We start from the raw sequence: 12,576 nt of genomic DNA on the forward strand, positions 1-12,576 counted from the left end.
AGGATTAGAGATGGAAGGTCATCTTTTTAAAAATCAGGTTTTATATAAGTGACCCCTAGCTTATTACAGAGCTATTTTATGTTCCCTGATTGTTCACACATTTCCCAGCTCCAAACTTTTAGTAGAAAAGGCATCATACACCATGGTTTAAAAAAAAAAAAAAATTAAAAAAAAAAAAAAAAAAAAAAAAAAAAAAAAGAGTGGATTATTCTTTTGGTGTCATTCAAATAATGCATGTTGATTAAATCAGCAGAGAGTGGTTATTTCCACTGCACATGTAAGTTTAGCTCTCCAGCACCAGATCACTGAATGTTATTACACAGCTGTGTGTTGATCTCTTGTCCACTCCCCCTAAACCCCATTAGAGATGCTAGCCTAGCTGGATACAATCTGACCAGAGGTGAGCAGACCTGACACTTCATATAAGAAGAGACCTATTAGATGTCCTCCTGGCATTTAAGAAAATGCTTCAATTCATCTCCCAAATGCTTAAATTATGGTTTCTTTGAAGGACAAGTTCAAAGGGATTTTTATTTTGTGTATGTGCCATTTTAGTGAATTCATTACACACAATGGTGGTTTCTGTCACGTCATTTTCCTGCCCAACCATGAATTTCCTTTTAAAAATAGAAGTGTATGAAAGAGATATGGAAAGCATTTTCTAGCATATTGCTCAATATGTTCAGTGTTGTGGCCTGGAATATTATATGACCTGAAGGAAGGAGAATTAACAGCACGTCACAGTGAGTTTGATTAAAAAATATGTCCATTATGAGAATGGCATGACTGAATTGCTCAGAGCTCCGTGGAAGTTTATGAGGAGTTTAGGAGATGAAGAAACAAACCAGATTTTTTATGACTTCCCAGGGATGCTGGCAAAAAATTTAATTGGAAGAAGTCCAATAATATTAATATATATTAATATCTATTTCAAAATGGGCCTTAGAAGTGATTTCTTCTTGGCATAGCATCACAGTACAGTATTTGACAAATAGATAAGGTAACTTAGCACCATTACAATACTGGGGAGGAGGAAAAAAGAAGGGAGGAGGAGGGAAGAAAAGAAAAATAAAAACCACATCAAGATACTTACACACTCTAACACTTTCACACAAACAGGGTAATTGCAAGTCATCACACTGATGCCTTTAGCTCATCCCCAGAAAATGAGGGCAAGATACACACACCTCCTGAGCTAACAAAATCCCAGTTTGCAGCAGCTTCTCATAGAGTTAGCAGGGCAAGGAAAAAATACCCCAAAGTTAGCAAAAAAAAGTGTCAGCTCCCACTGGACAAAAGAAAAATCAGACCTGGTCTGCACACACAGCAACAGGCTGTGTTTCCTGTCTCCCCCCACACTGTCTGCTCACAGATGAGGTGACTTTGCAGTGACTTTTCATTTCCCAGCCTCCAGAGAAGCTACAGAAATGTGTGTGTTACAGAATGTAATTAAGGGTGAGATAGGCAAACTGAAGGCAGTGTACAATTAAATGCTGAAAGGGAAGGGAGCAGATCTAGATAAGGCCACTACATGATAAGACTATGTTTATCTGTCACATCACTTACAGTGCTTAGGCACTTAAAGGAAATAAATTATGACAGAGTCCTTAATCCTTAATGTTGACCTCTGAATAGCCAACACCAAAAGTTTTATCAAGTAAGAATAAAGATGTATTTCATCACAATCACACTGACCTTGTCTTGGAGAAGTGTAATTTCTTATTAAAGTATTATTTCTTGGGTTTGGTACCTTAGGGACTTATCAAACCGGAAATAATCTAATTGCTAACTTCAAGAAAGAAATTTTGCAAAGCTGCTCAGAATTTCTGTTCCTGCAGAGCAGAATGCAGTTCAAAAGAAAAGTACTGCTGTAGTAAGTCTATTAAATAATCCTACCTGAGATTAGATGTGCAAGAGATAAAGCATATAATTAAAACTGATTATTTTAGTATTAATGGAACTAGAACAAATAGACAGATGGAAGGAAAGTGGAATAGGCACACAGAGTGCGGCATTCTCCCACCACTGTACACCACAGCAATATTCCCACTAATACAGAAGGGATGGAAATGATCCTTGTCTTTCTGTGAGAGATCTTCACATACATGAGTATCTGTAGTTTCAAAGAATCTTAAAGTTTGAAGACGGTCTAGTGAGAGTCTTTTTCCAAAAGCAAAGAGCCGCGAGCAGTTCTAAGTAATGATTTCCAGCTTCACAGTGTCATCAGGCACGGAAATGGTAGTAAAAGCTGTAGAATAACATCTTAAAAACCTAAAATTAACTTATGGATGGAATGTAAGCCAGAACATTAAAGCAGTGGTACATACTTCATTCCAGTTTTGCAGAAAAAGTCCCATGGGGATTAAATCTGACAACGCCAAATCCATTTTCCATGGCAGGGTTATGCAGATGGGAGCACACAGCCAGCACTTTCCTAGGGAAGCTGGAAGAGGCCTTGTGGAAGTGGAACAAGGCATTCCAAGGTGGAGGTGGGGCAGGCTGCTCCCCTTGCCACAGAGCTGCATATTTCCACACCCAGAGATGATGTTTAGGCTTGGCTCCGACTCCAGCTGCTCAGTTTGTTTTGGGGAATGCCTCAGGAGAATAAGAGAGCTCCTAGAACAGCAACAGCCACGCAGATTCCCAGCTCACTCCCAGGTACATGCTGCACACACACCTCCAAAGGGTCCTGCATGCAAAGAGCCAAGAGCCTGGCAAGGGCTATGGGACCCATGTAATGCATCCATGAGAAAGGTGATAATTTAAAAGGAAATAGCAATTTGGTGGGTAATCAGGCTAAGATTCTTAATTTTTGCCCACAAAAGGATTAATCACCATCATCATAAACGAAGCAGAGAGTACACTTCCAGTGGCAACTCTGCATGGAAGAAGAGTGCCACCTTCCTGTTTCTAAATGAGACCCTCCCAAACCCACTTCACCAGCAGCCTGCCCCTCTTTTGCAGTTTTAAATAGACCCTGCTCACAATCCTACTCTTTTACAGTTTTAACAGACAAGTTATCATTGAGATATAAATGAAAAGCAGGAGAAAACTACAGAAAAGAGCATGCATATGACTCCAGTAAAAGAGAAAGGCTGTGTTAATTTGCCGGAAATTCCATTTTCTCCCCTCTCTCTCAAAACCGTGTACAAATTAGACATTTACATGATAGATGAGTATGTTCCTTTCTTAGGGAAAGTACTCTGCTGGAACTCAGAGCTCGGATAAGTTCCATGTAATGCGGCCATTGCCAAGGAAACTACTTGTTCTTAATTGAATAGTAGAGAAAATATTTGTGTAACTTATTGGCACATAAATTAAGGTTGCCCTTGAGCAGCCTTAAACTCACACAACCTTTTTTTTTTTTTTTTTAAAACAAATTGTCCTAGTTTCTCAGATTTTCTTCTAATGTGCAAATATCATTGAAGAGTCACACCATGTAGGTGGCCTCTTCTCTGACTCTGACCACTGTTGAAGTTGCACAATGCTTAACTTCAGAACCTGAAAAAGAAAAATGTTGATTATTACAGAGGTGATGACAATACAATCCAAAGCAAGTATGGGCTAGGCAGGAAAAAGGTAATAAAATAAGCTCTTTGAAATAAATCTTCTCCCAAAAAGACTGCCATGTACTCAGTGTAACAGTGATGATAAACTCAGATTGCCCACACTGGTGTAACTCCACTGAAGTCAATAGATTCATGCTGATTTAGATCTCCTGAGCCTTTTACTTATATTTTGTCTTTGCTCTGTCACTGGTTTTTACTACATATTCAAATTATTGTTGGCTTCTAAAGGACAAAAGAAGTGGGCTTCCAAAACAAGGGTTCACTTACACAGAATTCTGTGAATTCTGTGAACAAGGGCTTACTTTCATTCAAAATCTGGGATTCAGAACAGGCTAGTTAAGCTCAGCCATACTCTGCTACTACTGATGTGAAGGATCCACAGACTCTGCACAGCCTCTTAGCAAAGGAAAATTGGGAAAGACATGGACTACACCACTTTACCCTTAACTTTCATTCCCCAGGTGCTGCTGGGAAACAGGAGAGCATCACGGACTGGCTATAGCAGATGTTGAAGGTGAATTCTCAATTAAGTAATTCTTTTTCAATTATTCCCGCAGGAAAAAAGAAAAGGTCTTAATATCTTGCTCTTTAACAGGAATTGTCAGGAGAGAGGAATCTGATAACCAAGTAGATTATACTGCTTAAAAAACATGCATTTTTACTTTCTCTCTCCCATACATAGGATGCTCATCAACTACCATTTATAAGATTTTGAAACATTGATGTCTCATTTAATTGAAGCTTCTCTGGAATGATCTCATTGAGCATGTCACAAAAAGGAGGTAATAAAATAAAGGCAGTTCGATTTGGATCTTGTAAGAAATCTGTTAACACCAGCAAACATTAAAATAAATTGTCTAGCTTACTCTTGGTAAATTGTCTTCTCTTAAACCATGGTCTTACTATTCCAGAGATGAGGAATGGTTCTTCCATTTGTCAGGTTCTTCAAAACACCAATCATCATCCAGGATTGCAGGATTCCTATTACAAAGCTGCTATATTAAAAGTCTGCAAAAAGGCCTTCAAATAATAGACCACTGTAGTATTTCTAGTATTTTGTTCTTTGCCACTCATTTATTTAATTTGCTTTGTAAAACATGACTTTTAAAGTTCAAACAAAAAACAGATTCTTTTTTGAGAGATTCCTCTTTCTACTAAAGATGTGGAAGGATAGTGGTGAGTGTGGTGAGAGTGGTCGTTTCATTCAGTGATAAGCCACTTCAGGTTCCACAAAATCAGGTAACTGACAATAAACTTTGCTTAATTCAGGGTTATGTGCCTGTCAGAAAAACCCGCTGAATAAAATGTAGCAAAATGCTATCTGACCAGGGCAGGGAGCCCAAACAGCATCATATAGGTGACCCTGTCATTTAAGTTGAACTTGTATTAATAATGGTCCTTAACAAGCTGTCAATCTCTAAAGAGAGCCTTTTGTGCCTTTTCCCTGATGCTTTTGTGTTCGCTTACTCGATGGCCACAAATCAGCCCTAGCTGAGTTGCGGTCAGTCCTAGGGCAGCTTGGGAAAAACGAAGCTTCTTTCTCCTTGTCTTCCCTGTGCTCTTGCTTTTTTCCCCTTTCTTTGCCTTTCACTGCCACACAAATCATAAAAATTGCAGGCTGGGGTCAAGCTGCGTAAAACAAGCAGATACGAGTTTCCTCTTTGTTTCAGGGCAGAGCACAGATGGGAGGAGGGAAACTGCTGTTCCACTGAGATAACTGCTGGATAGAAAACCTGAAAGTGTCCCAATGACACTGGGAAACAGGGTATTTTTCAGTCAGTAGGAAACCCAAATGGATTTCTTAATACCTGCTGAACAGTAATAGCAAATAACTTACTGAGTATAAGCTATGCTCTGCTTCTCCAACCTTTTCCTGTAAAATGCTAAAATGCTAAAATGCTAAAAAAAAAAAAAATTAAAAAAAAAAAAAAATAAATTAAAAAATACAAACCAAACTAAGACTAAACAAAAACTACCACACTAAGAACCAGAAAATAGTAGAAAATAGTCAGAAGGTTTGGACAGGCTACAGGAAAGCCCAGGACTCTCAAAACCTTGCAGCAATTAGTGATCTTCCATCACTCATTCGTGTCTGCCGGTGGCTTGTTCCTGGACTCCAAGCAACTGAAGTGCAGAGTGAGAAATGCAAAGCTTAACCTAAATAAAGACACTGGTATCAGCTGCACTTTCAGAGCTGTGTTCTCAGTTACTTCAAGATACAGAGCAAATTTCTCACTTGGCACATTAAAGGTGCTGTGAGTCTTGTCTCAGCACTGGGCTTGCTCACTGTGGGATCCACCTCTTGAGACATAATTTAAGAGTTCACCATGCTGTGAACTCCAGCAGGCTCTGGAGACAGTGAACTACAGCATCTCCTGCATCTCATAGGCTTCAGCCTGCCTATGCATATAATCTGAGGGGATGCAAACACACCCCATCCCTGCAGGCTTTGAGCCCTGCCTGCACCCTGACTGCAAGCAGTAATGTGGACAAGACAGCATGGGAGCTAGGGAAGCCAGGATCTCTGGCCTGGGGCTGCCCTTTCCCCAGCCCAGCTCCCAGCGTGGTGCCGTGATGTGTGCTGCCTGATTGTTCTTGCTGGGCTTGGCTGCACCCTGTGCTCCAGCACCACGATCAAAGCAGTACACAATAATGAGAGTGTTTGCAGAAAGGCTTCTGCACGGCCTACCCAGTCTCACTAGATTAAGTCCTTTAGGGTATGTTCAGTTTACCTTGATTTGCATTGAAGGACACAGTTTATGCAGTGACTGCAGTACTGGTTAGGGCTGTGACAACTCTTTTGACATTTCACTAGTCTAAAATCCCAGTTGTAGAGGATTTTAAGTACTTAGGCAGCTGGCAGATCTCATGAGAGGTGGAGGTGGGTGGAAGAGAAGAAGGATAAAAAAAATGCACCTTTTCTTCGAGTAGCTTCTTACTCAACTTGCATGCAGCTATGCCAAATGACCAGGAGCATGGCTGGCCTGTCCCTGCTTATTAGAAAAAGATGCACTTGTCTCTTTGATATGGAAATTCAGATGATTTTTGTTAGCCACCAACATTTTTAGTTTTTTCCCAAAAAATGCATGTTTCTTGTTTGGAACAGAAACACTTCCTATGAAAATTGTATTTGCCCTTGACTACTCAACATCACAAAAATAACTTAAAAACCACAACCAGTGTAATGGTTGAGACAGGAAAAAACCCAAAGTATCATCTTACCACTGACACATAGAGGACAGCAGATTTGCAAGTGAACCACATTTGGTTTGTGCAGCAACTTGTGCCCAGATTATGTTTCTCTTTTTTTGGCATCAGCATGAGCAAACCATTTTCTCACTCTGATCCCATGTTCTGATTTTGCTGCCACTGGGATAATAATCCATACCTTCATTTTGGTATAGTGAGAAGCATTCAATTTGTGCAAAGTGCTTTAGCATCTCAGATGAAAGGGCATTTAGAAGTGAAAAGTGTTTTATTACCATTGTTATTGACTTGTTTGAAAGGCAAACCTCAGCCTGACAAGACTCTGCTAAACAAACATCACCCAGTGCTTGAGAGGCAGCAAAGCCCAATTCAATTACAAAAACCACCTACCTCTACAAACTTTGCAAACTGAACAAATTACTAAGATCCAAATTCCACCTTTTGTTGTTAACAAGCTTAGCGAAGTGATGAAAGTCTTCTTTTCCCTTGCTTGCTTTAGCTACATGAAGTTTTTTTCATAGCCAAGTTTGTTCCCTTTTCAGCTCATTTCTTTTGTGTATTTTTATTACATGATTTTTGAAAATAAGTGGAAAAGCAGCTAATTGTATTATCTTCTTGCATAGCAGTGTAACCAAAATAAGAAGCTGACAGAGGAGTCTTCTCAGAACTTTGTTTTGCCCAGTGAGGTGCATTCTATCTTGTTCCTTGAGCCACACTTTGCCACATGTAAGGCACCTTCTGTTTGAAAATATGCATGGGAAAGAGTTGCTTCCCTTATTTCTAGCTCTCATTCTTCTACAGCTTTACACACACACAAAAATAATCATCTTGCGCTTCTTCACCTTATTCTAACTGCTGATAGATCAAAGAAAACTAGTGACTATTTATTAATTACAGTCCCTGGACTAGCCAAGGACCAGCAGGCTGATCTAACTGCTGGTAGCAGACACCTGCATGACAGCAGGGAGAGGTTCTGTCTCCCACCCTGGCTTCACAGCCACTGCTCATCCTGAGGATGATGGCAAGCATAAGCACTGCACAAAACAGAGGAAGAGAATTGATGCAAAACCTCTGAGAACTACTGGCTTACAAGAAAATTTCTCAATTTGTGAATCATATTACATCTGACACCAGATACTCAAAGTTTTTTTAAAAAAGGCTTATCAGCCATCAGTTGCTATTCACCCTAGAGACACCTGGATAAATGTTTTCACAAACACCACTATCTAATGAAATGAGAGTAAGAGTTCTCTTGATTTGTTTTATCTATCAATAAGGCATTAGGCATTTATTACAGAAGAAGAATAAAGACTCAAGCAGGTTCATCCTGCTACACACTGAACTGGATAATTTAGTCTATTATCTGGTTTTGGCTTTCATGTATTGATGAGTGTGTTCTACTTACTAATGGGGTTAAATGGAAACAGAATTAGATTTCTCAGACCAGGATGGTTATTATGGCTTTTTACACGGGGTAAAAAAGCATACCAACATATCAGTATTTGCAGCCTCTACTTAATTTTCCAAAGTCAGTTTGAAAGTATTTTAAACCTAGGAAGGGAAGAATATAATGTAAGGGACTTTCATATACAGAAAGCATTTGATATAATTAATTTCTTTTCACACGCTAAGTCATACTCAGAACAAATGCAGGATTCATAGCTTTGCAGCAAATTACACTGCTGTTTCTCAAAACTAGGTACTATGTTTTAATTTGCTGATGGTAAAATGTGAAATGGTCTATAAGTAGGATGCTGAAAAATGCAGATTTTATTATTGAGATGCAGGACTTTGATTTAATTTATAAAGAAAGTGCAGTTCATGGGTTTTAGTAGCCGAAGTAAAAGACTTTCTTATTCATTATTCTTGGGTGTGCCAAAAGACAGGTCATAGAAAGGCACTCTTTCAATAGCAGGTCTTGGCAGGGATTTAAAGGCTAACTAACTATGGTTTGGAAGTGGGGCTTTTATCAGCAGTGCAGGTAAATACCACTCTTAGCAAATTACATGAGGAAATCTGCCAAGGCTGTAGGGTCTGCAGGTCATTTGGAGGAGATGTTTGAAGCGTTATCTATTTAAATTAAAAAAAAAAAAAAATCCAAATGCCCTTTTCACATATTAAGCCCAGTGAAAGGGCACCATCACAAGCAGATTTTCTGATAATGGATAGACACAGGTGGCTTCCAGTAGTTAAAAGCATCTTGGAAATATTGAAAAAGAAAGATCAATGGCCATACAGGCTTTGGTTTTGGGAGTATTTTAGAATGATGTTGCCCTTTTGTGCATTCATCATGCGCCAACATCATATTAATCACAAGGGCAGGTGGAAAAAGGACTCTGCAACATTTTCCTGCATAAGGCCCACTCACACAAAATTTCTCCCATCTGCTTCAGACAGCTTGGAGACAGCTACACCTGCAGCCAGCAGCTATTATCTAGACTGATCACATAAAGTTCATACTCAGTTTGAAAAGCCAGCCCTGAAATAGGACTAAGAGAAATAAGCTGCCTATTTCCACTATGCAAGGATGCATAAGAGAACTAACCAAGAGAAAACGTTGTAGTTAGTAAATTCTGCATGCAACTGTTATCTGTCACCAAACTGATTTAGACCCTGTCTGCTACATTGTCAGATGAACATCAGGTGGTGCAGGTCCAGTGAAGGAAAAGGGGGACACTCCCACAGATGGAGACAGGGAAGCCCAGGGACTCCCTCCCACATGTGTGTATGGGCAAATGGACTTTTGCCTCCAGACCTGATTTTGTGGAGGAATCAGCCACAGAAATGCCAGTTAGACCTGTGGGTGGGTCTCCAGTCTGATCTCCATCTCAAAGAGGCCTATCACCAGCATCAGGTCAACTGCAACTTTATCTAGCAAGGTTGTGGAAATCTTCAAGGTGATTGAAAACCTTCCCAGGTAATCTGCTCCAGTCTGGCAAAACCTCCTGATGAAAGTCCTTTTCTTTATGCTCATCCTGGACAATCTGTGCTACAGGTGGTTGCCCTTACACTTTGTCTTACCATCTATAATAGCTAGGAATAATTTGAATTTACAGTCTTATTAAAGCTCTTGGATTCATCATCTTATTAACTGCCTTTTAAGAACTTGTGGGCTGCTATAAGTTCTTCACCTCCTTTTCAGCAGATTAAACAAGCCCAATTCACTCAGCCTCTCTTTACAGGTTCTGTACTTCAGGTTCCAAAGTCTTGGAGCCATCCACTGGGTTTTCTCTGGTTTTTCTACATCCCCCTTGAACAAAAGGCCCAACTTGCCTTATCTATGACAGGAGCACATCTGGCCACTGTTGACTCTGGCATTCACCCTAACACCTGAATCTTTTTCACCTTGATGTTGTTCATCCTGTCACTGCTCAGCCTGTACTGACACATTAGGTTGTTCAACCCTGGGTCCAGAACTTTGTGCTTCTCCTTGCTGAATCCACAAGGCTGCAGTGTACCCAGTTGTCCTGGGTTGCAGTGTAGGCTGTACACAAAGTATTTATTCTATCACCATCTTCATGAACTGTTGAAACCAGGTGGGCTAGTGTTTTCCCAAGCCCCCTGCCTTTTCTGCTAATGGCCCATTAACGCCTTTGGGGTGTTTTCTGCTAATGACTTTTGGGGTGTCTTCTGCTAATGACCCATGAGTCACAGGTAACACCCTCCAGGGGTTATCTCTGTTAATGGGCCATCAAGGACCCATTTCACACTTCTCATGCTATTGTGAGATGCTCTGCCCAGGGGGAGGAGCCAAGCATTCTCACCTGGATATAAGCTGGTATGTGGGACAGTGCAAGGGCACTTACCCACTGGATTCCCAGAGGACCAGAGCTCCCAGACCTTTCTACAGGATCACTGCTTCAGGAAGAGTACGTCACCTGGACTGCTTCCACCATCCTGCTCAGGTTGTATTCTGACCCTGTCAGTGATTCTTTGTGTTATTGCATTTATTTTATTTTTACCTTTTTACCTTTCTTCTCATTAAATTATATCTCTGACTTGGAGCCTCTCATTCATTTTGCTTTCAAACCACAACACCAGTGAAATATTTATCCAGGTGTCTCTGGGGTGAAGTTCTGTCTCTCAGAATCATTCCCCAGCTCACTGATAAAGACATTGAGCAATAATGATCCCAGTATCAACCTTCAGGGTACTCTACTTGCAACAGTCTGCCAAGCCATTGTTTGTCACCCTTTGGCAAGGAGGAACAGCCACTGGATATACTGAATGTAGATAACACATCTCAGAGAGCCAGAAGCAACACTGTCATAGGTGGTCACCTAAGGTGGCTTTTAGCAGCAGGTTTGGGAAATAGCTGTGATTTCAGCTATTTCAGATTGTCTCTGTAGAGACAAACCAAAACCCAACAACAGAGCATGGCCGAAATGTGTGCTGAGGCTGGGCATTCTTCTTTCAGATTAAACCATATTAAATATATTAAGCTAGAGGGAAATGACAGACACCGTGAGCTCCAGCAATAGCTGTGTTCTTCACTTCAGCAAAAGCAGTGGAGAGAAGTTGAAAGGCATGTTCTCTGGCTGAGGCAAATTGGTGGTGGACAGGACTGACACAGATTCCTCTCAGATCTGTGGGCATCAGTGTCTCAGTCTGTTTGCTCTTGTGTTAGAGACTGACAGCAAAGGAGCAGGAAATGGAAATGAGGCAGTGCAGACCATAGCAACAGGAAGAATCTATATGTTTTCCCCTTTACCGAAATTCTTCCTAATCCTACACATCCTGGAGCATTAGCTGTTTTATCCCACATATTTACTAACTCAATGGTTAAGCTCAAAGTAACACTTGTTCTTTCCCAGCTGCTTTCAAAATGGAAACAGGACCCATGGGATTAATTACATTAGTTATAAATCTCTAAGTGTCCTTTTGAAGATATATTTTCATGGAGAAGGGCTTTGATCAAATGTACTTCTACCAAAGAAAATGTCTGTTATATCATAGACCATCTCCTATCTCCCTTGCAGCTCTGATCCCATCACACCAACTCACTTCCCTTCAGGCACAGGGTGTAAGGCTGCATAGGAAATACTGTGTGGCAAGAGAGGCCAGGCTGTAAAAGCAAAGGGGAATATAAGATTCATTTTCCAAGACAAATAGTTTTGTGCCAGCCAAAAAATGTCAGTAATCTTAGGGTAATTGTAGTTCTGTAGGCATCACTGATCACAGATTTCACTAACTCATCTGGTTAATAAAGGCCTTTCTTCAGGAAGGAATCATTAGGAAAATGTAAGCAGGTGTTTCAAACTTTCGTTGAAACCTTCTGGATATTTTGTCCTGGATTACTGATGACTTGGACTTGCCTTCCATGAACTGCAGAAACATGGGCACATCACACATCTGAGTTCTGCTGTCTAGGGGTATTTACACTGGCAAGTTACTCTTAATTTAGTTGGAGTGGAGAGGAAATTTCAACTGTTAAAGCATTTAGTAATGTCAGACTGAGGACTTCCCAGCAGTGTGATTGAAACTGCTTTTGGAAGCACTGACAGCATGGGCACATTGATGAGAGGACTGTGAGAAAACCTGTGAGAGCTGGAGTGAGTGCTGGACCATCAGAGAGTTTCCCAGGGATAAGGAGGGAGGAAAAAAGTAGTAGGGAGTTGGAACATGTGTGAGGACATGAGAAAAGCTAAGATGGGTCAGTGACTGTGTCAAAGAAGGCCTCTTTGCTGGGATGGGAGGCTGGCTCAGAGTAGTCAGCATGACCTCAGGGAGAGCAGGGGAAAACAGCATGTCCCTCTTCCTCCCTTTAGCATCCTTTTTTCCCCAGACCTAAGAAAGGTCC

Source organism: Zosterops lateralis, assembly GCF_965231275.1.
Source record: "Zosterops lateralis genome assembly, chromosome: Z".
Lineage (NCBI taxonomy): Eukaryota > Metazoa > Chordata > Aves > Passeriformes > Zosteropidae > Zosterops > Zosterops lateralis.